Below are 23,170 nucleotides of genomic sequence, written 5' to 3'. Positions count from 1 at the left end.
GGAACATTAGAAAGAGAATTCCTTGATAATCTTGCATGTGAGGATCTCACCTTGTATATTCCCATTTCATGGAGGTGCTTAGAAGTTCTTTGCTTCAGTCTGCTCCGATTGGTCTAAAGGAAGGACATAGGGAAAAAAGTCTTCTCTTTGATCCTTTTCTTTTTTTTTTTCTTTTTTTTTTCTTTTTTTTTTTTGGGAAGGGGTATGTAATGAATCTCTCTTTTAACTTCCTTTAAATCTGAACTCCTGTGCTTGAACTCTTGGTTAGGAGGAGATGCAAGATGAGGCTTACTCATCTTTTGTCTAAAAACACTGAGCCAACCTTAAACAAATTTATATGGAGCATTTTTTTTTTTCCTCTCTTGTTTTCTTCTGTTTGCTTTTGTTTCTCAAAGAAAAGCATAAGGGGTGACATATCTACTCCACACAGAGTGGATGCTTGGTATTGGGGATTCATTTATCATGAGGACACAACATAACAAGATCCTGAGGCTGAGCCTGAAAGTCAGAGAATTTGATCAGGAAAGATGAAGCACATTTTCAGAAGCCAAAGTATTTTATTATTGGAGTGCATCATTCAGGGAATATGATAGATTTTCCATTAGTGGAAGTCTTTGATCAAAACTGCATATCTTTCTAAAAGAGGAGCTGCCTCAAGAGCAAGCAGCTAAGCCTGATGCAAAAATTATTGAATGAGGAAGGGTTGCCCTTTTCTTTATGCAGGATGAGTCAGGTATGGGTGCCATAATACCACAAATAGTAGTAGTTATTGTATAAAGGTAAGATTAGACTTTTTCTACTGAGTGACGCCTGGAAAAAATTATTAAAATAGAGCCTAAAGCAACTGCACCTCGTGCTGCTCACATCAGAGGATGTGCATGACAAATGGTGGAGTTAATTTTGTTAAAGGTAACCTGTAAAGGTCTGTGAGATCTCAGTAATGTCTGACGGGGCAGACGGATGCCTTTGTGTAGGCAGAAGACTTGGAAAAAAATTCGCAACTGCTTTTGTCTTCACAGGTCAGAACTATATGTTCATGGGGGTGATGTTACTGTGGAACTTCTTCTTTGATGGCTGAAACAGTTACCCAGAAAGACTTGGGGACTCTAGGTCCTTTCCTAGCTGAAGGGTTTATCCCTAAATGTCGGAAGAGAGACACAGCTATCATGATAATATTTACGTTGTGAGTATGACACGGTCCCTTACTTGGGGCTGGGGCACTGCAGTTGCCAGTGGTCAGAAGCACAGGAGAGAACATCCTGGCAGACAGGAAATTAGGGCACCAACCTCTGTTGGCAAGCAGAGAGTAAGAGATTTTGCTTCTGGGGCTATTTCTTTTTTTTGGGGGGGGGGGTTATTTTTGGGTGGTGTTTTTTTGTTGGTTTTTCTTTTGTTTTATTATTTGGTAGGGGGGAAGTTGCTCCCCAGGCTTGGGCTGTGCTTCTTCTGAAGTGACAGCTGAGGCCTGCAGCTGTGGCACCCATGCTCCAAAAACAAGGCTAAATTGCCTGGATTTCAACTGGATGTGTTCCCACTAAGAAGAACTCTGCTACCACATGATGCCTGTTGCAGTATTTAGTCACAGCATCATCTCCAACACTGCTGGATTATAAACATGTTATAGCCCTGGACCCTGCATGAGCTTAATGCTGGACAGATCAACTCCCTTTGGAAATTATGGTTTTAAATTAGCCAAATTACAGAATCGCTCTTGCAAACTGAGATGTCTTATGAATGTTTATGTGCAATCATAGTCTTCCCATTGTAGCATCTTATTCTTCATAGTTCTTGTTACTGGACAAAGTTAATGAGAATCTTTTAGTACTACAGAGCCTGTCTCATAAATTAGGCTATTTTCAAATTGCTGGTTTTTATAAGTATCTTCATATAATTTCCAGTTGTTTTCCACAATTTCAGAGATAATCTAGAGGTGTTTTTCTGCTCTGGGTAGTAATTATTTTTTATTCTGGGAGGTACTTGATGGTCTCCAAGATCTTACTAATCCAGCCCTTTTTTTTTCCTTCTGCGTTTTTGTGCGTCTGACCTGTGCAGAGAAAAATGAAACTGGAAGAGTTCTGCAGTGATCAACCCAATTTTTTCCTTCTGGAAGACAAAGCCTTTTTAGGTTTCAGAGATGAAGTTAGTATGTTATAGGCCTTTCCCTTAGCCCTATGGCATGATTTTGACCTCATGAATGAGGTAATGAGTATCTTTGGGTTGATATTTTAAACAGTGCTGTTACTTACCCCTTATCTCTTTACTTTTACAGCCTCAGTTTTTAGATAAGAGATATCAGAGAAATTACCAGGTTATAACTTAGTCTGTAATAATTTCTTGTCCTACTAGATCTCTTTTCCTTCCTGGGAAAGCTAGAACCTGTTTTTACTCTGTGTATTTTTATTGTGGAAGTCTGTTACTGTAAATGTGGTCACATTATTAACTTTTATTGATAAATGTCCAATACTCCTCCTTCTGACAGGAGCAGCCACTCTTCCATAAGCTGCTATTGCTATCTGAAGTGGGAGGAAGGGGAGAGAGGGAGAGAGAGCAAAAGGATCTGCAGGGGATGATTTTCCTTTGGGAGTTAGGGAAAGATTTTCCTTCATCACATTAACAGGTGTGTTTTGAGAGCCTGAAAGAGGCAAGTTGCTCCTGGAGAGTTTCTGCAGGCAAAGCATGAACTGTGAAAGGCTCTTGACACCAGGACCAAACACGGCTGCTCTGCCAGTCTCATTGTCCCTTTCTTCTATTGTCCCATGTGCTCCTGGCATGTCACAGCCAGCTTTGAAGGCAAAGCCTTTTAGGGTGTATGAGACCAGGCTGCAGTTCTGGAATTGGTCGGTAATTCTTCTCCTTTGTGTGCTGAGCTTCGTAACGAGCCGTGCGTCCTCCTCGTTATAGACATGGCACTTTTTGACACTTCTTTGTGTGAACTTTCATGTTCTGTTGCTCTTCAACAATGCTTCAAAAATCTTTAAGGTTCCTTCCAAGCCCTTAACATCCTATGACAAGTTCTTAGCTATGGTAAAATAGGTATGTGCGTCAGAGCCTTACAGCTGACTTATTACATGCTGCTGCTTCCAAGCAAGAAGGGTAAAATGTAGATTTTAAAAGAGTGGAACTCAGAATTGGATATTGTGATTTTTATTTTACTTCCCAGGTACAGTTAGTGTTACCTGGAAGCTTTGCATGGGGTCTTGGAGGGCACTCTGAAGTTAGCATGCAAATTTGGGGAAAGCATGTGTCCACATATTCTATCCCCACTTTTCCATGGAAGTTTTTCCATGGAAACCAATTTTCAGGGATCACTCTAGCAATTTAAGCATTGCTTTTGAATATCCTGAAGTGAGATGTCAGAGGAAGACCTTGTGTTATTTTATGTCTTAACTTATATCAGTTCTTGCATAGCAGGATTTTTATAGATATGAGTATCAAAACAAGATGTGAAGTGCTTTAATGACCATGACTTAGCAGATGTTTCTTTTCTCTCCTCAAGAAAACCATCTTCAAAATTCATTGTTCAGACTGAGATGCAAAAATTTGTGATCCTTATTTTTTCCCATTTTTCTCCTTCATCCCTTCACCCCACCTCACCCCCCAAGATTTCATTGCCTTCTCACAAATATATTTACTTTGTGAAAATATCCACAAGAAGAGAGGCTAGAAGTGGTAGTCAAGTGATTGGCTTCATTTTGTACCAAGTCATACACAATTTAGTTTTCAGATAGCACAAGAAAAACCCCAGACAAGCCCAAAATGCAATATAAGTTGTCAAAAAGCCGACACTCTAAATACCAGAAAATATTAACATCTATTGTCAAGAAAAATACAAAGTATGAATCACTCCATCTCCGTGACACATTTCAAAACTGCTCCACACAGCATAAACTATAGTGTTTGATGCTATCAGGGATAATAGTACTTGAGAGTTCCTCTCTGAGCACCCGGCATTGCTACTAAAATGGTTCAATTGTCTTGGCTTACACTCTAGAGCTGCAGGAAGAAAAAAAATTATGAAGATTTTTCTGAGGTCATCTTTGCTAAAAATGAAAGCTGATAGATAATTGTTGTTAATAACTTCGGTCAGAGGGCGGATAGTTTCATGGTTTTTGTATTAAATTCTTATCACCAAAAAAGAAGTTATAGCTACATGTAAAATTTTGATTTATTTTCCCAGTGCCTTGCAGAATATTTCTAATCTGATATGCCCTTTTTTACCAGTTCAGTTATGTCCTACACAATCCTGTATTTTAATTCCTTCTGTTGTCAGGTTCTTGATAGGCACATCAGGAATGATACCTGTGCTCAGCAGCCATGTCATTCCTAACAGAGGAGTCAGAAATATGTCAAGAAAGGCTAAAATATAAAAATCTTGCCTGTCTGAAAAGCTGATGAGGAATTGTCCTCCTTTAGCAAGGCCATCACCTTTGATTTTTCTTGGATTGCCTCTTGCTGGTGGTCTCCTGTGCTTTGAGCAGAGGGAGAAACAGCTTCAGGGAGAACTGGAGGAGAGATGAAAGTCTTTCTCTAAATGGCCCCTTGCAGTCAGCACCTTGTTTCAGTTCCAGGAGGAGCAGTGAGAGATGAGTATCCAGAGTGGTTCCTCCTGTGTATTTTGGAACAGAACAGTTCTATTTGGCAATACTGAAGGAAGGAAGGAAAAAAAAATCAGTTGTAAAAATTTCTGTGGGGAAACCACTGTTACTTTCAGAGAACATTATTCAAAAGAGAAAGAAACACAAGACTGAAAGAAGATTTTAAATTGTATAGGGGGGTGGTGGGAAGAGATTTGTTTTATTTTCTTGAACTCTGTCAGTCCTGATGCTGTGACCACTTCTCTGGGATTTAACTAGTTAAAAAAAAAATCCTCATTTCCGTGGTTTTTTAATGTGGTTTTTGTGGTTAGTTTTTAAAATTTTTTTTAGGGTATTTTTGGTGGGGGTTTTGTGTTTTGTTCTGGTTTGTTTTTTTTTTTTTTTTTTTCAGGGGAGACGTGTTGTTTGGCTTGTTTTTTTAAAGTAAAAAAATCACATTTCATTTTACCTCTAGGGAAATTCAGACATAGTAGTAGGGAAAGCAACTGTGACATTAATCATGTATTTATTCTATTTATTATTCATATAGAAGAAAGAAATGTAATTTCTGCTTTTAGTGCTGACTTTTACCCTAACTGCAGGTGTACAGTTCCTGCCTCTGTAATGAAAAGTTTGACAGAAGAATCTCTGGGAAGGGTGGTTGCAAAATCCCTGTGGTTGCTGAATGTTGAAATGGAGCAGGTAGCAAGAGGGAGAAGAGGGTATAGAACATCATAAGGCCTGTAATAAATATATTATCCTAGCTGAAAATAAATTAATTTTAAATCAGAAGTGAGAACTTAGATCCTTACCTAGGTTGCCTGGCATACAGAATGCATCTTTGATGAGAAGGTCTCTGTAAAAGCACTTTCAAAATAGAAAGGCATGTTTTCTGTGTCTCTAGTGTTAACTGCAGTATTAAAAAACACACACAAAACCGGGGTTTTTTAAATTATGTTCTGTTTAGGTTGTTTTCATTATTACAATGTCCCAATTGCCTCCAGCTGTTCATTAAGGAATGCAAATAGTGTGCAACTTGTAGTTTGTTCTTTTGACCCTGTGCATATAAAGCCTCTGAAAAAGGATGGCAAGGAACTGATTCTGTTCAGTTTAGCATTTTCACCAACAGGATTGCATCCCTTTTATCCAATCCCTGATGCCTGTACAGAATTCTAGGAGTCAAGGGACCTCCAAGTGCCATTAGAGGCAGAATTACAAAGAGCCCAGCTGAGTGTGCAATTACTACAAAGCCTTTTTTCTTAAACTGGTTAACTTGAAGACATTTGGTGTGGACATAATTAAAGTAGAATGGGAGGCAGTACAATTATTTTTTTCTGGTTTCCGAAAGAGAGGTCTGATGAGAGATTGCTTTTTTCCAGTAAGATCTACTTTAGTTCTTTCTTTCGTGAAAGAGCAGAGGATGGTGCTACAATTAAATCCAAAGACATTAAAAGGGCAAATCCCACTTTTTTTAAGGAGGTAAAATGCACATTGGATATGATGGTGCAATATATTAGAATAACTTCCCAAGACAATTAATGTAAGTACTGCTGTAGGAGAGAGGTGAACGATGTAGGTTGAAAATTATGGTTGAAAATATGCAATCTGGAGCAAGGCAGTGTTGAAAGAACAATAAAGTGGCCCGTCGATATGGTCTGATTTCTACCATGACTTCATGTTATTTTTAAAACTTCTTTTTGGCAGAAAGCAAGATTGTGCAAAGTGATGATGATATAAGCAGCGTGTTGGATGATATACCCTGAAAATGAATACACTTAGAAATCTTCAAATCAAATGCAGTTGTGTCCAGGAGGAAACAATTTGCATTTGAAGTGTTCTGTAGCTTGCTGCACAGGCTTGGCAGCCCACACTCCCTCTGCTCTGTGTTATCTCATTAACATTATTATTTGGGAACCAGAGTCAAACACTTATATTGGGTAATAGTTATGACTACTTAACACAATGTCAGTAAAATGCATTTTTTTTTAATGTAATTAGAATTTTGACAGGAAAGAGAGGAAGAGGCAGAAAATGAGAAATTAGTTATTTCCTGTACCTCTGTTGTTGCACACATTAAGCTCCACTGGTGCTTTTTGCATGATCTCATGGCAGCCCCTTCACAGCAGCCTGATCACTGTCAGATTGAAAGTCAGGATGAGCCAAACAACGGATGATGAGTTAGAAAAGTTGCTGGTTAAAACAGTGGACCTTTTAGATTTTCTAAATCACAAGAGGTCTGAGACAGAATGCTGTAATTCTGATCTTGCTGGGGATCTGGGTTTGGGAAAACAGAAATTTTAAATAAAACTTAACTAAATTTTCAGGTACAAATTTGCACTCATTGACCTGGATTCTCTGTAGAGTAACAATGAAACTTTATTATCAAAGGGAAGTCAGTGGAAGTAAATTCTTACAAAGATTTAGGGTCATAATAAAATAGAGTTTGTGGTGTTGTGGGTTTTTTTCTTCCTCTTTCAGAAAAAAAGAGGTTATTTTCTCCTTTAAAAGAAAGATTAATTCTTAAAGTCTTTAATATGGAGCTCAAATTTCAGAGGTCAATGATCTCTGCATACAGGCAGACATCTGCTACCAGACCTCCATCTGGGACAGATACTGGTGAGGCTAATGTCACTAGGATAAAAATAAAAGAAAAAAAAAATCTAGTTTTTCCTGTGTCATTGTGGAAGGAGCCATTCATTAGGAACTGGTGTGTCTGCTTATAATAATCAAATAATAAATAGGGTTTTCAGCTAAGTGCCTTTATTCAGCACTACTCACGGCACTATCTAAATCTTCTCATTGGGACTTTAAAAATCAGATAATTTTTTTTTTTTCCTCTTGCTGGGCTTTCATATCTTTGTCTTTACATAATTTGATAAACTGTTATGCTCAATTTGGATTGTTATACAATTGCAATTCCAAGTGAAATCAGAATTCCCAAGGGACAAGTGCAAGCGTGTGGTAAGAATCCTTACCCTGACATGTTTATTTTGTAGTTGAACAGAAGTGGGCAGGAAGTGGAAACACACAGAGGTGATGCTGCTTAGCAGAACAATTAAGTGGCAGAGCAGAGATTTTTCCCAGTGAGATTTCCTGAGATGATCCAGTCAGGTGAGGTTGAACTCAGCAGGCTGGGATCTCTCCGTCTGCTTTTAGGTAGAGATCTGATAAAACAAAACAAGCTTGCTCAGAGCAAAACACTGACTGAGATTAAGTAAATAATAGTGAATTCCCTCTCTCGGTTTCTCTGTTCCTCCATTTTTCTTTTTCTTTGTAAGAGTCACATATTGCTTCCAGATATAAAATTGTTCCAATCATATTTAAAGCTCCTAAGTGATTATGATAGGTCACTTCCAATTCTTGACTGGGACCTCTTGAGATTTGAAGTAATTATTAATAGCCTTATGATACCACTGCCACCTTAGTTTTCTTCTAAAATCACTGAAATTGGTATAAAAGCCTACCCTGTTCTTTCCTCCCAGGCTTTTGGCAAAGGTTATACCAAATTACTAGTAATATTATAATACACTTTGTGTGGTCCTTCCCCAAGTTTGAAACATAGACTAAGAAAAAATCCACTTAGTTTGTGTATTTCATTGGAAGTTGAACCTGAATTTTGATAGCAAGTACTTTGGTCAATATTGTATCTTGTTAATGATCTCTGTGTTAAAGTGTGTGATTTGTTCTTCGGGCTAATGCTGCAATCAATATGTGTGAACTTGTCCATTATCTATTTGTACTGTATTATTCAAACTTAAATGCCAGGTTCTCTCCAATAATCTAAGCAGAACTCAGTAACCCTGCGCTGTTCAGTAATCTCCTTTTCCTAACTCATGTCACTCTCTTTTAATCAGATAGTCTGATTCACCCTCTTCCTCTGACATTTCAAATCCCTGGCAGTGTGCTATGTTTAGACAGTGTCATGGCATTTGCTGCAGATGACGATAGAAACGTGTGGGTTTTTTGGTGTCTCATGTTAACAGATGTGTATGGCTAGATAGTAATCAGGTTAATTAAAATGAAGTGAAATAAATCTCAGCTTGAAAGGATCGTATTCCACTGGAGCTGCTGTTGTGGCAGATACAGCAGGTGAAGCTTGGGTTGAAAAGTCCCTGCAAACGTGGGTTGTGCCAACCTAAAGCACAACATTTCATCTCCCAGCTGACAGCAGCCCAGGCTTCAGTCTACAAAGCCAAGCTGCTTTTCTGGTTAGTCATAGCTCTTCATACACTGGAGAAAAAAAAACATGCTTAAAACTGTAGTGACTCAGTACAGAAAGTTTTGTTTGGAATTGCCCCTTCATGTATGGATTTCTCTGAACATAATGGTCGGGTCGCTCTAAATCCATCAGACCTTAATAAAGTATGGGTGCAACTAATCAGGTGATGAGTACAGATTTCTCCTACTTAAGAAAGTAATGCAACATTGAAATGCACTATTCCCTGAATTCTCACACCCTGTTCTCCCAAAATAATGTTTTTGAAAAAATGAGGGGAAAAGGTCAATAAGGTGTTACGTTTCTTTCCAAAGACTAAAAATTGCCCTCATCAGAATCACTTGTTAAAAGATTAAGCTTATTCTGATAAAAAAGACTTGGGGGAAAAAAAGTCAATGTTATTTTTTCAGTGTTCTTGCATGATTTACCAGTAAAATTTATTTGGTTGATAATATTAATGGTATGCGATATATAGGGAAACAAAATTAGAGAAATGTACATGTTTTGAAAAAATGTACAAATATATAAAATGAGCCAGGTTGGATGTTTGATGAAACATCAAGCATATGGTGACAATTTCTGCCACTGGTTACTTCATAAAGCAGGGAACTGCAGAGCAGCATCTGTTATCACTGTTTTCAAACAGAGGGACTGTGTATATCTTTTGATGTATCCTGCATTAGAACAGCACTCTCACAAGGGTCACTCTAGTACTCCCAAAAGTACTCCATGGAACTTTTTGTATAGATTTCACTTCTCACACCAAGAATCACATATTTTAAATAAGTGGACTCTCCTCTGGGCATGGAGGTTATGGAACAATTCCGTGTAATTGCTGTAAGATATTTAAAAAAAAAAAAAAAAAATATATATATATGGTCTGCGTTCGCATGAGACTGCACTGTGAGAGAAAGAGTAGCTAAGGCATGCTCAAGTCAATGGCAACTTATTTTTATAGCTGTTGCCAAAGGTGTTTATGTGTGTGTTTGGATGGTAAAGGAAAATATATATTGTGACTGAAAGTGGCCATCTACTGCACCACTGTTATCAAGGGATCTGAATGCCTCTTTCGTTTCTCTTACAAAGCTCCATCTTTTTGCCTGCTCATTATATGTCTTAAGTGTTACTTATTCTTTTTTTTTAATTCCATGCTTTTGGTTAGAAAGCAAAGCAAATTATCAGGTATTTGCACCGTAGGTAGAACAAAGCATCTGCACAGCTCTATAGAAACCCCTCAAAAAATTACTGAAACTTCCCAGCACCACACTAACATAAGTGCGCCATCCAGCAGACGTAACTGACAGCTCTATAATTTTACTTTCCAACATAATGTTCTTGGAACCTCATAAAAATTCAAAATGAATTCTTGCTAACAAATCCACAATGCTATATGTAGTTATATTCTCCTCAATTGCCAGTGAGAATTCCCTTTCAAGGATGATATAAAAGTAGATGTAAAGAGGGTCAAACATCATTTAGTCATGATAAATGTCACCAAAAAAATAGGAAAATTGTCATTATAAATTGGATAGATACATTTGAAGCTGTACTTTGAAATTCTTACTTGGTGTCTCAAGATCAGTGATGTTCAAAGTCACTGGAAAATGTGTTGGGGAGTGGTTCTAACTCGGATAGAAGTATATTAAAACACACTAATATTTCATAATAGTGGCATAAGGGGGAAATAATTGACTGTATCTTCTCATATGGGAATACCTTATAATCTAACCAGAAATCAAACATAATCGTATTAATCTATATGAGATGTTTATAAACTGTCAGAAATTAAGTCATAGGAGAATACTACTTCATAAATCAGTAAATGAGATCAGTTAAATAAAGTACTGAGAGTTTTGTAAATGCTCATGGAGTGTACTGTGCTCTTTTTTGGCTTGCACCCTCTCCTTTTTTTTTAATCCCCCTTTTAGGATTTTTCTTCTACTGGTTGAATGTTTAGAAGGAGGAATATATAAAAAGTAGAATTTATGAGAGCTTCTGACATTTATGGTATTTCTGATTAACACTTTTATTAGTCTTGTCTGAAAAATAATTCATTATTTCAGCTTTTCTTTGTAGTTCTCTAAAAAGCTGCCATGATCATCAAATAGATCAGGGCATGCAATAAAAGCCATACTGCCAGTAGTAGAACATACTGTCATATAACCATTAAAACTGTTCTAAGAGCCAAAATGTTGGAACTAAAAGTATTTTTAATGACTTGAAATTGCTTGAAGTGCTTTCACAGAGCTGAAGGGTGCTGATTTATTTATCTAGTGTACTTACCTAAATTAATTTGGATAGAACTACTTTGGTTTTAATCCTCTTACAAGTGAAACTTATGGTAATATTTTTTGATGGCATACTATATAATGTCTGAAGGAAAGAGTTAAAGAGTACTGGGCTGAGCATTGTCATTAAACAAGAAAATGTGAACAAACTGTCCAAAAAAAGTGTTAAGCAGTGCATCTTACCTGGATTACAGTAATAATTTTTAGAAGTGACCTTGCAGGAAATGCAAATGTCAGTTCTATCTTCTCTCAGTCTACTTTTAATTAGTCTTTTAGCACAGCAAGTCAGTAACTCAAGTACATAAGCAGCTGTTTCAAGTAATTGTGTATCATATCCAGGTGAATTAATTTATTGTTACACTTCCTTTTTCTCTAACACACTTACTGAGAGGAAGATTTTATGATTTTGGAGAGAGATCTCTTTTCATTTCTCCATTTTCTGTTCTAGCATGTCCCAGGACAACAAAACCTTCCAGTTTTTGAGTCACTCATAACTGAAGGTTATTGTGGCAGGTTGTGCCTAATTTATTTCCCTACTTAAACGTGTCAGCATTATGCAATCTCTGCCAAAACCTGGGAACCTGGTTTTAATTACAGAAAAGTGAGCAATGCCATGGAGCTCTGGAGGCACATGGTGCTTTTCCCTTGCTGTGAGCAAGTAGTGAGAGGAGTTACTTTGGCCTCTTGGTTTTCTTCATTGGTAAAGTTGAGGGGTTTTTTAGATCGTGGAGGATAAAGAGCTGATGTATTAAAAAGCCTCTCCCTGGGAGGGAAGTAGCAGTCATTTTTCCTGCAACAGACCTAGTCTTCCAGAGAAAACTGAGACAAGATGCTTAAGAGGCTGGAGATATATATATCCTGCTTACATAAAATTTAACTCGCCAGCCTGTTAATCACATACTCTGTAGGAAAAGAAAGATTTCCCAGAAAAGCCATATATTTTATTAAACTAACTAATGTATTTCTGAAATAAAAAGCCAGGCCAGCTTTCAGGGAAACAAGACCTCTCAAAGTCTGAAATAAGAAATTACAGTCTTCTGATTAGATGCAGGCCATAACCAAGTTTGATTAATATAACATAAATGTTTTGGTGAAATTAGCTCCTATGAGCAAAAATGCAGACTAGGTAAGGAACGTGCAGTTTGGTGTTCTTGGCTGGTTAGCAGCACCACTGTCTCTTAATACTTTCAGTCATGTGCATCAGGCTTTATCATTTACACCTTTTACCTGTGCACTTTTACTGGTTCCCCCCAACTGCTTGAACAATAACTCTGTGAAATAAATTGAGGAGGTATTATACTCTAAAAAATACCTCAATTTGCTTTTTTCTCTTTTTTTTTCTGGGTTGTTTTTAAGGCAGATCATTGCAGTAGTGCAGCTTTAAGGGTGAATAGTTGTGCTGGGATATCTAGCAGGGCAATGTGCTGTGGTGCAGAGATGACAAAGGTACCACCAATCCCCAGCCCAAGAGCTGAGCAGTCAGTGCACAGGCAATTTTGAAGGAGATGCTGTGTTCTAAAACTCATATTTTAACTCCATCTTTTCTTCTATATGAAATAATTTACAGTAATTTTTACACTAAAGGACCACCAGCAGAAATGGGGTGCCATAGGACATGCTGCAGAGAGGGATACATCCTTTAGCCTCCAAACTAGAATTCAACACTGTCATTAAAACAGATCTTCAAAAGTATCCAAAGGCCCTTAGAGCCTGAATATGTTGGGCAGGGTAGAAGGGAACTGAAGATCAGGTCCAATAGAGCAAAAGTGTCTGTTAGGAATGAAAAATTTGAAATAATTTGAGTTAATGGCCTTTCTTCCACACTATTTTAAGTATTCAGTGTATCTACTGCTCAGTGTAAGAGCTTTTTCATTGAAGAAAATAAGCTAAAAGGCAATATAAATTATGAGAATATTTTCTGATGCACAACATGATTGTTTGCATTCACTTGAGGGGAAGAAAAGAGAAGGGGGCTAATTGTCCTAATACATGGAAAGCAACAGCAAATCTGGAAAGCAGTCCTTCAGCACTCATTCCTTTTCATAAACTCACTCATATTTTAGCCAAGTTGATGGAATAGATTTTAAACCTCTACAAGAAGACTTGTTAATAATACAATTCTATTTGTTGCTTTGGGTTTATATTCAGTGATTTAGAGGTTGTTTGCATTTGTGGGTTTTCTGGTTTTTCAGTTTAAGGTAGTAGTTAACAAAACTTGGATGCTGGCTAACCCTAACCTTTGTGCTTTATTGTTATGAGTGATCTTTAATCCCCCCTGTTTTTTCCTTGTTGCTGTAAACCCTGCTCTGGGGTGATGTGCTCAGTGTGGTGTGTGTGGCTGCCTGGGAGGCTGGCAGCCACCCAGCCTGTGTTTCTACAGGAGTGCAGCACAGACCCTTTGTCATTGCAGCAGTCAGCAGATGGAGGTGCCAATAGCCAGAGACAGGGCTGTGGACAGGCTCCTGCTTCCTTCGGACAAAAAGCCCTCAAGCCCCTGCAGCTGAAGAAGAGGAGCACAAGCTGGCAGCTCTTCTTGAGCAGGAGAAATGCCAGTGCTGCTTCTGTGGCTTCGGTGACAAGTGCAGGGGGTTGGCCTCACAACTGCCTTGCAGTCCCCTTGCCAGTAATTTTGTTCCTCTTTGTTCCCATGAGGAATGCTTTCTCTGCAGCACCTCACTTTTCCCCTTCCTCATCTGTGACACTGAGGGCACGGCTCAGCCTCTGAAGGCAGGTCACAGCTGTGTAACTTTGAACTAACACTGCAAACTCCTCTTGTGGCACAAGTGTCTTGCGTGGAGTATAAAAGCAGATATGAGAGCAAAACAACCTAAATATTTACTGCTTAATCAAAGGTGAATGCTAGTCCATTGATAATAAAAAATTTCATTTGATCTATCATAAAATCCTGTCTTCTATGGCATTTCTCTCCTTGGCATTGCTTTTCAGTTAGAGGCTCCCATCCATTAGTTTGCCTGAGGGACGAGGGGACTCAATTCCTCCATAGGATACAAACTGATATGTTTTCAAGTAATCTCTGTAATGTACATATTCACAGATGAAATTCATCAATATTTCTTACTTTATCTTGGATTTGTAACTTCAGCTGTTCCCAACATTTAAATTTGCCATAAGCTTTTTATATATTTAATTCTGTTCAGAATTTTAAAAATATTTGACATAGCTATTGAACTCATTATTGTCCTCATTTCCAAAAAAATTACTTTAATAATAGCCTGTTCACTTTTAAGAAAAGGTTCACTTTAAAGGAATAGGGTTGTTATAACCTAAGTTTATGTGCATTTTCCCCAGCATGCTACCTACTGACTTAACATTCAATACCAACTGCAACTATAATTATCCTGTAAGATCTTCAGATATCAGGAACACTTTAAAGTTCCTCACACTAGTGAATTTTAAGCTTTACTAACTACTGTACATTGTCAACAAAATCAGTAGTGCACCTTCTTGTTTTATTAATTGCAGGGAAAAAATCTGCATATAGGAGAATAGGTGAATTACACAGCCAGTGGCCCTTACACAAAAGTTACATAACTTTGGTAGTTCAGTCCTTCAAAAGAAATGGTCAAGAGCTGTTTGGGTTTTTTTTCCATCTGAGATTTTGTGAAAATTTTCTTAAAGGAAAGATGTTAATGCATAAATTTTGTAGAATTACTGACGAAGTCGAAACTTCATTTTGAAAAGCACTAGGCTTTGTTTAACTCTGTATTTTTAGTATCCAGAGTTACTGAACCAGACTTTACTTAATTAATAACTATAGGATGTGAGGCAGTTCCAGTGCTGCTTTTTCTATTAACTTGCAATTTCCTCTAGGAAATGAATGAACTGGGGGGCGTGGGGGAGGGGGGGAGGCATGGCTGCCGAGGATAAATGTGGCACCACCGTACATTGCCAAATTTATTTGAAAGAGTTAAAAACCATGGGTTATAAGTTGAGAAAGTTCAATTTTGTAGCTCATGGAACACATTTTGTACGAAGAACAAAAACGGAATTTTGAAGATGAGTAAGGACTGAGATTAGAAAAGCCAAAAGAGCATTTGTAAAGGTTCATTAAGAGAGTATTCCCATATTAAAATTCACTTGGTAGTTTATCACTATCAAAGCCACACGTACATACAATGTTGAGACATGTTTCAAATACAGCTCAGTTTTTTTCAACGTAAACTCCATCATTTTCATTGAATTTGCGTTTTGTCGCTGAAAGCAGCATCTGGAATGCTCCAGCTGATAACAATTTTGTAAGGCTTGGGCTAGACAAGAGTTACCTTTGTTTGGAACCAAAAATCTACCGGGGAAGTGTAAAACTGCTGAAGCCTGTGGCTATTTCCTAAAAGTTGTGTTAGATCTGGAGGGACTGAACCTTTCCAAACATTTTCCACATGGCTGAAGAAGGACAATACTTAATACTTGGTGCTATTTAATGAATAACTTAGTGATAATTTTACCCATTAAATTCAGGATACTGATGCTTTCATTCTGTGTTATAAATGCTCTAGTTTCTGGAGGCTATAACTTATTTATAGGGAGGTTTTGTAGTTAAGTCAGTCAATTGATTGTAGGGACTCTTAATTGAAATATCTTGTTTTCAATTGTTATCCATTAAGAATATCACTGAAGCAGCAATGTTATGTGTTTGAACACCTCAAACACTGTAAAATTTTCTGGGTTTTTTTCCAATTAAATATTGCAGGAACATATTTTTCTTCCTAATATTGGTAATTTTCAGTATATCTGAATAGAACGGAACCATACTTCTGTTCCTATATAAACCCCTATTGAATGTGTACAGTGAGTTTTCCACAAGTGCTACTTACTGTCTGTTTTTATAGTGCACCTTCAGTAAATATAGTTGTTGAAACCAAAGGAATTACAGTTAGGCACTATCAGAAATCAAACCTAGGACTATATTAATCTCACGTTTGCTGCAGTGGTGAATTGAATGCTAGTATAGTTCTGTTCTGAAAACCCCCACCTACAAAATAAAAGTTTTTATTATCTACGTGTAAATACAAGGCAATAAGAATCTTCTGTGGTGTAAACCACAGAGTCTCAGTGTAGTTTGTCCTTCAGCTTGTGCTCATTGAGGAATCATCCCTGCTCCCATTTTTTGTTATTAGACACCTATGGTCAGTGCCTGTGTTTGTATTTTTTGGCATCCTGGGTTCATCAGTATGTGGGTACCACTTATACACAGCTTAAATTAAAGATAAATGTTATCTTTTGTTTAATTTAAGGTGTGTATAAGTATCTAGTCATGTACCTGAAATTATTCCTTGTTCTTGATTAACATGCGCTCGTGAGTTCATCTGAGTGTGTCTCGTTATTAAGGTTCTTTATTAAACTCACCTTTTAATTTCCTGAGTTAATTAAAGATTTCTGTTATTTTTACAATCTCCCTGGTTGTGTGATGGCAAGTGTAGTATGTTTTACTCATTTGGTTTCTTGTAATTTATCATGCTGTCAACAGAGCTGTTGAACTTTTACTTTGTGTTTAGGTATTAGTAATGAGTGACTGAAACAAATGATGTTGTAATAGCTAACATATATTTGTAAATTATATTAAAGTGCTATCTTTATTTCATGCTGAGCGTAGGCATTGGAAAAAAGGTTATATTCCATCATTTGGGTGTTTGTCAAGAATACAGTATGATAGTGTTGGTTTAAATTTAATTGTCCTTAATTCGGAAGAGCTAACTTTATTTTTTTAACATCTATTCTTGTTGTAATAGATAATTACATCTATTTTCTTTTATGTCGTATTTCTGTGTTCTGCTTTTATTATGGGCTAATGGAAGAGCACCCCTTCCTCCCAGATTTTCGGGCCGTGTGATGCAGCTCCTTAAAATGTTGGATATTTGGAATTTTTAGGGAAATCGTAGTGACCAAATGTAGACCAAAAAAAACCAACAAAATAAATATCTCTCTTAGCCTTAATTCTTCAAATTTAAAAAAAAAAAAATTAAGCATGTAAAAATCTGTCCCCGATCATTATGTGCTGCAGAGATATTGATGGTGAATGCACTGGAAGTTACAGAGCCTTGGTACCACCGAAAAAAAGGGAATTAGAAATACATGCTATAAAAAGACTCTCTTACTTATCAAAGGCAACCCAGATGGGAAAAATGGTGAATTTTTGGTGAAAATTATAAATTAAGTTATAAACTCTGAGAATTTTACAGTTTTCTATTTTTCAGCTTAATCCTGTGCCATGTGCTCTGGGATGACCCTGCTTGAGCAGGATCCCACTGTGGTCCCTTCCAATCTAGCCCATTCTGTGATTATGCAGTTGAATTAACGGAAAGTCGCTTTAGGTTCAAAGGTTTAAAAAAAAGACCAACAAACTTTTCTGAGGGGAAAAAAAATCACATTTCTAAATGACTTCTTTTTCTTAAATGTATAATGCATTTAGAGTGGGAAATTTTGTAATGTCAGTTAGTTCTATGCTTTCTTCAGCAAGACTTGCATAGGCTGTGACATTCAGAAATTATGTGGCCTTCCTAAAGTGATATTCATTGAATGTTTTCATCTTTTATATGTATGTGAGCAAGAGTTTGGGAGGACTGCATTACTCACAAGAAATGAGCAATATATGAGTTATAGATCACACCAAACGATCATCAATAAACGCTCTGTAGATCACACTGCCATACATTATGCATATGCTACATGTTTCACAGCAGAAAAAAATGGAAATTAGAGACTGTGGTACGGGTTTACTTCTCATATTCTTAGATTATAAAGTTAATTCCTTCCTTTGTATCAGTCTAAATATGAAAACCCTTAAGAGGTGTTGTGTGTCTTAGTGGAATGCTGTGAATCTCCCAATTAAAGTTATCCAACTTTTTAATTTCCAGCTCCTAGAACGATTAGGTAGCAGGCCCAAAAGTGCTCACTGGTGCTAAGTGAAATACTGAGTTGTATATATCATGAACTTTTAGATAAATTCCAGATCTTAAGAACTGAAAAGTGCCTTGACATTTAGAGCTGGGAAAAACTGTTACAAAACATATTTAGGTGTTTTTAAAATCAGTCTGCATCTGCCAAAGAGGAGGTTTTTTTGTCCTCTAAGTGTGGAACAGGTGAACAGAGGTGCAATGGATTACATCTGACACAACAGCTGTGGTGATGGTCTGTGTGGGATACGGGGGAGCGTTAATTTAATCGTCTGCATGTACATGGTAATGGGAAAGAAAGACGTGATAGATGCAATATTGAAGAGCTCTGGTAACATGTTTTTAGATGATTTGATGAGTTTACTTTCAGAAGAATCTGGAAAATTGCAAAGACAAGATGCCTCGTGTTACACAATCTGTTGCAATCAATATGAAATGGATGTGCTATAACAAATCTGAATCTTGAGGGAGAGCACTGAGTCAGAGAAATGTAGAACTGCTGAAAAAGGTTAGATCTGTGATTTGTGGCTCTGCTTTCTTCCTTCATACATTTTTGTTTTCAACCTTTGGTGATTAGTAAGTTCATTTCGTGTCTTTATTTTCTTTTCAACTCCTAATGATCCTTCTTGCACCTAATTACATGCAAGTGCTGTGCAGAAAACAGTTCTATCAATTGGAGAATTAAAGACAAAATAAAGTGTTTTGAACATGAGTCACAATGATCACTTGCTGAAATATTAGTGGAAAGCATAAAACAGTACCACTGAAATGTTAGTACTAAATCCAAATGAGTATCTGCCTCTAAAGTCATGTGTGCCAAGTTATGTGGATTCTGTCATGCTTCCTGCTCACAGGACATGGTGTGGAAAAGCAGTCACTTCCATGTGTTTTGTGCAGATGGTCCAGTATTTGTGGTCACCACACAAAATCTTTTTAGGTGGGGATTAACAGGAATGCAGGTAATACCTGTAATTTATAGTAAGGTACTGAACAGAAGAGGGAAGGATGAGAAATAGATGTGATGGCAGGACTGGAAGTGCCTCAGAGTAGCTGTAATCCCTTCCATGTGATTGAGTGGCACCCTTGTCTGTGTGGTAAAAATGAATAATACCGCCTGACACACGTCAGTGAGCTATCTGCTTGTAAGAACAGAGAAGATGGTTTCCTTTTGTGCTAGAAATTGCTCCTAAGCATGGACAATAACAGTGTCTGTCTCTGTCATGGCTGTGAGCAGCCCATAAGAAAAGAGCTGCAGGGTGTGCATCAAGTCTTTGTGAGCATATGTGGTCCATAACAGCATGCTGGGAACAGGATGGATATAAATATAGTGTGCTTTAAGTATATAATGCCAAATATATTATAAGAAAAAAGGCTGCCCTTATTGCATTGGCACACGAAGTATCCATGTGCTCCCTGGGAGGTTGTGAGAGACTAGATTTATTGGGGAGGGTAGTTACCCTTCCTGAAGCTGCTGAGAAACTCTTGTTATCACTGCAGAGTGTACAAAGTGCTATAGTATAAAATCAGGGAGATGTGAGCTTTGAAAACAATCTTAAAGGAGACTGACCAATATACTTATTGATTAAAAACTCAAAAATAGGAAAGAATTTTCTAGTGACCATTGGTATTCTGGAAGACCAGGATCTTGGCAAATGCACAGAATAATGTGCCTTTCTTTCTGGGGCAGGGGGAAACCCCTATTTTTTATTTGAGGAAGTAATTTTATTTTTAAAGACTGGCTCACATGACTTTCATCATAGGAAATGTATGGTCTTCTCTATCCTCACTTCTTACAGCTCTGGAATACACAATTCTTAGTGCTGTTAAAGCACCTGACACCTCCTGGGAGCAACAGACACCTGCAATTTTTAAACCTTTCTCATAATAACAATGACTCAATTAGAGAGCATCCAGTGATCTGCAATCGACTGTGAGTCACTTGTCTTTTTCCAATTACTTTCTGTATACCGAGAGAAGTCAAATATTTACTGCAGAGCTGAAGGTAGCAGGAGGCCCTAACCAGCCTTTGCTACCTCACAACAAATGCTTGAGCCCTGTTATTGAGCAGGGGTTTGTTTACAGATGGTTAATTAGGGACCTAACTGAATCTTTTAGAAGGACAGATGCAAGTTGATTAACATCTTTATCATCTACATGAGTAGCCTTTAATAAGATGCTTGTACAGGAAAAAATAAAGTGATATATCCAATTAAAATCTTCAGCTTGCTCAGCAGTTCACAGAAAATTAGGAAACTCTAATGAACAAAACCAGGCAAAATGGAGGAAAATTATAACTACACAAAGAGGCCTTTCATGTGAACATAAAGAAATGTTTAAAATATAAAAATAAACCTCAGTATTATAAAGATTGAATGGGTGAAATGTTAATGATGCAAATTAAGTGTGTCATTATGTATATCATCAGATACTTCTCATAACTGAAGATTGCCCAAAGATAATTTTTTTTCTTAAATGAAGAAAATTATTAATCTATGTTTTAAATTACATTGCTTATGGTACATTCATAGAAGTTTGAATAAGGACAAAACCAATGGGAATGTGAAGGGCAAAGATTGCTTGAGTGAAGAGTGTTAGCTGATAAACAGACCAAAAAAGATAGTGTTTGGAATTGCAAATTTCTACACTAGGTGATTCTGCAAAAACAAGGACTTTACAACAATCAGAACTGGAAGTCATCCAGAAATGTCACAGCAAAAATCAGGGACAAGGAAACTGGAGAGAGTAGAAACCATTCTGGCAATTTATGATCAAAGAGAGCTAAAAGACATATATTAAATTCTTAATATATTGATGGCTCTAGAACCTTTTAGTGCAATTCATTTCAATAGACATTTGGGGAATTATGAGAAATTGCTCTGTCTGGGACTGAGGAGGTTTTCAAGAAGATTTTTCTTTCGAGGTCTTTGACATAGCTTTTATTATGCTTAAATTTTTCCTCTAACATATTCCAGAGATTTCTGATAGCACAAGATGAAACAATGATATGTTTTTTGTGTATGTAGCCTACCTGCATATATGTACAATTCCATATGTTTGGGGAAAGTCAGCTTAAGTCATTGTGGCCTTAAATGGAACTTAGTCAAGCTGGGAAGTAGGAGGCAGTTGGATTTTCTTGCATGGCTCTTGTGATCCCTTGAGTGCCCCTACCCAGAGGATTTTTCTTTGGCCACATTAGGCCCAGCCATCCATAACTACTTCTTCATGGAGAAAGCACAACCTACATCACAGACACAAAATCCTTTAAGATGTTCTGGGTATCCATAGATAGCTGCCAGTAAAAAGACAGCTTGTACATTCTCTGCACCCTTAACCTTCCTGTAACCACAATATTTAACTCCAGTACTTCCCTCTCACCAGGACTTGTGCCATGACTTCACTGCTTTCTCTGTATTCAGTCCCACACAATCACTTCCAGACTGTAGCTCCATCTCCATAAAACATGCCTGCTTTGTCTGCGACCTTTCCCCTGAATATCTTATGCTACACATTTCGCATACTTAAAATCTTTTATAAATATTTTTAATTTTATTATTATCTTCAGCATGCCATTGCAAGAGAACAAATCACCACAACCAAAACTCTTTAACTGGCTCTTTAGCTGTGCTTTTTTGCTTAATGCTTTTCTGCTCTGGTGGTATTGTGTGTTATAAAAGATGCCAGTGGCACACGGAGTCCCATACTTCTGTATATTCTTATGGAAATCTAATTGTGCTCCGATTGCATCGCTGTATTTTAAAACAGATTTGTTTTACAGTAATGAAAGGCAGGAATCCTTAATGTTACCTGAGTCAGGGCCAAGTTTTAAATTAAAAATCTGGATGGAGCTGGTATTAGGGAAAAAAATGTAATTGTCACACATCTCAAAGATAACTGAGAAGTTTCTGAAAGACTGGGGCAAAATTGTACTATTTGAACAGAAGAACAGCATAAAAAGTTAAAAGAGACTATAGCATGTGACAGTAAGTTGAGAACGAAAATGGCTTTGGAATTTTGATGGTAATAATTAGAAGTTGTGACCATACCTTTCTTGAGCATATTTTTAAATAGTAGTATCATTTTTACCCTTTATGAGGACTTCTCTGTAAAAGGAAACAGAAAGGCCTCAGACTAAGAATATTCAGTGTCCACATGGTACATTCATTCTGTAATAAAATTCCTTCTCGTTTCCTTGCATAGCCTTAAGTACAGTTCTCCTTTCTGTGTGTTATAAGAAGCCAGCTGCCACTTCTCAACCTCTCTTTGAAATTTGCCCTGTTGCCTGTCTATGGGAATTGAATTGTAGCAAGGGGGAGAGGTGGTTAAAATACCAGGCACAGGTTGGGCTACAGGACTTCACCTGCCCCTTCCCACTGGCACAGGCCATGGTGCTTGCAGGTCACCCAGCAGTGACATCTGTGCCCCCTCGCTGGGGATGCACTCAGGGCCAGGGATCCTGCACTCCTGAAGCCCCACTGTCCACACTGGAACTGGGATCCAAGTTTTCACTCTTCTTGGTACGATTAACAAAGAGAGCAGCAAGTCTGAAACTTGTGGTTATGACATGACAGGCCACTGAGAGATACTTTCTGGGTGACGCACGGGCTTCACAAAGTCTACTAAGAATGAAGAATGGTTTAATTGCTAAAGAGGCTGGGGCTGGCATTTAGTAACCACTGCTGGTTTTGTGCTGCTGATCAAACCACAGGAATTAGCAGTGGGTTCCTGTTTTTCACTGTTGCTGAACAGGGAAACACTGATTTGAATGGCTGCCCACAGGAGGGGGGAAATGAGATAGGAGTTTAGTGCTGAATGAGTACAGTGTGTGTCATTTTATGGATGGCTGGTACTGTGGTACAGTCTCTTCTAAGACCTATAGAAACCCTGTCTTGTGGTTACTACTGAAAGCAAATAACCACAAAGAAAATGTACATGTTGAAAACTTACCATGGCATGCTTACGCCTTGGTGCAGAGCACTGTAGTTACAGCCCAGGGTAATAAAGAAGTGTTTGTTTGGAATATTTTACAAAGCTTGGTTTCTATAGTAACAATCATGAATACTTTCAGCTTCAGAAATAACATCTGCCTGGTGACTGATCTCAAATCTCAACTCTTGTTGAAGTGAATAAGATCCTGCTCCTTCTGCTTATTGCTAGCCAGTGGCATTTGATACAGGGCATTTA

The 23,170-nt window shown here is 37.6% G+C and overlaps 1 protein-coding gene across 3 annotated transcripts in view; it reads left to right on the top strand.

The window, feature by feature from the left end:
• The window catches only part of ATRNL1 (attractin like 1), a 440,327-nt gene that overhangs the window by 355,331 nt on the left and 61,826 nt on the right, over positions 1 to 23,170 (top strand). The gene's annotated exons all lie outside the window — the stretch shown is intronic.

The sequence above is a fragment of the Corvus cornix genome, chromosome 6 (assembly GCF_000738735.6).
Source record: "Corvus cornix cornix isolate S_Up_H32 chromosome 6, ASM73873v5, whole genome shotgun sequence".
Classification (NCBI taxonomy): domain Eukaryota; kingdom Metazoa; phylum Chordata; class Aves; order Passeriformes; family Corvidae; genus Corvus; species Corvus cornix.
The sequence above is the reverse complement of the archived record's forward strand: the minus strand, read 5'-3'. Positions and strand labels throughout refer to the sequence as shown.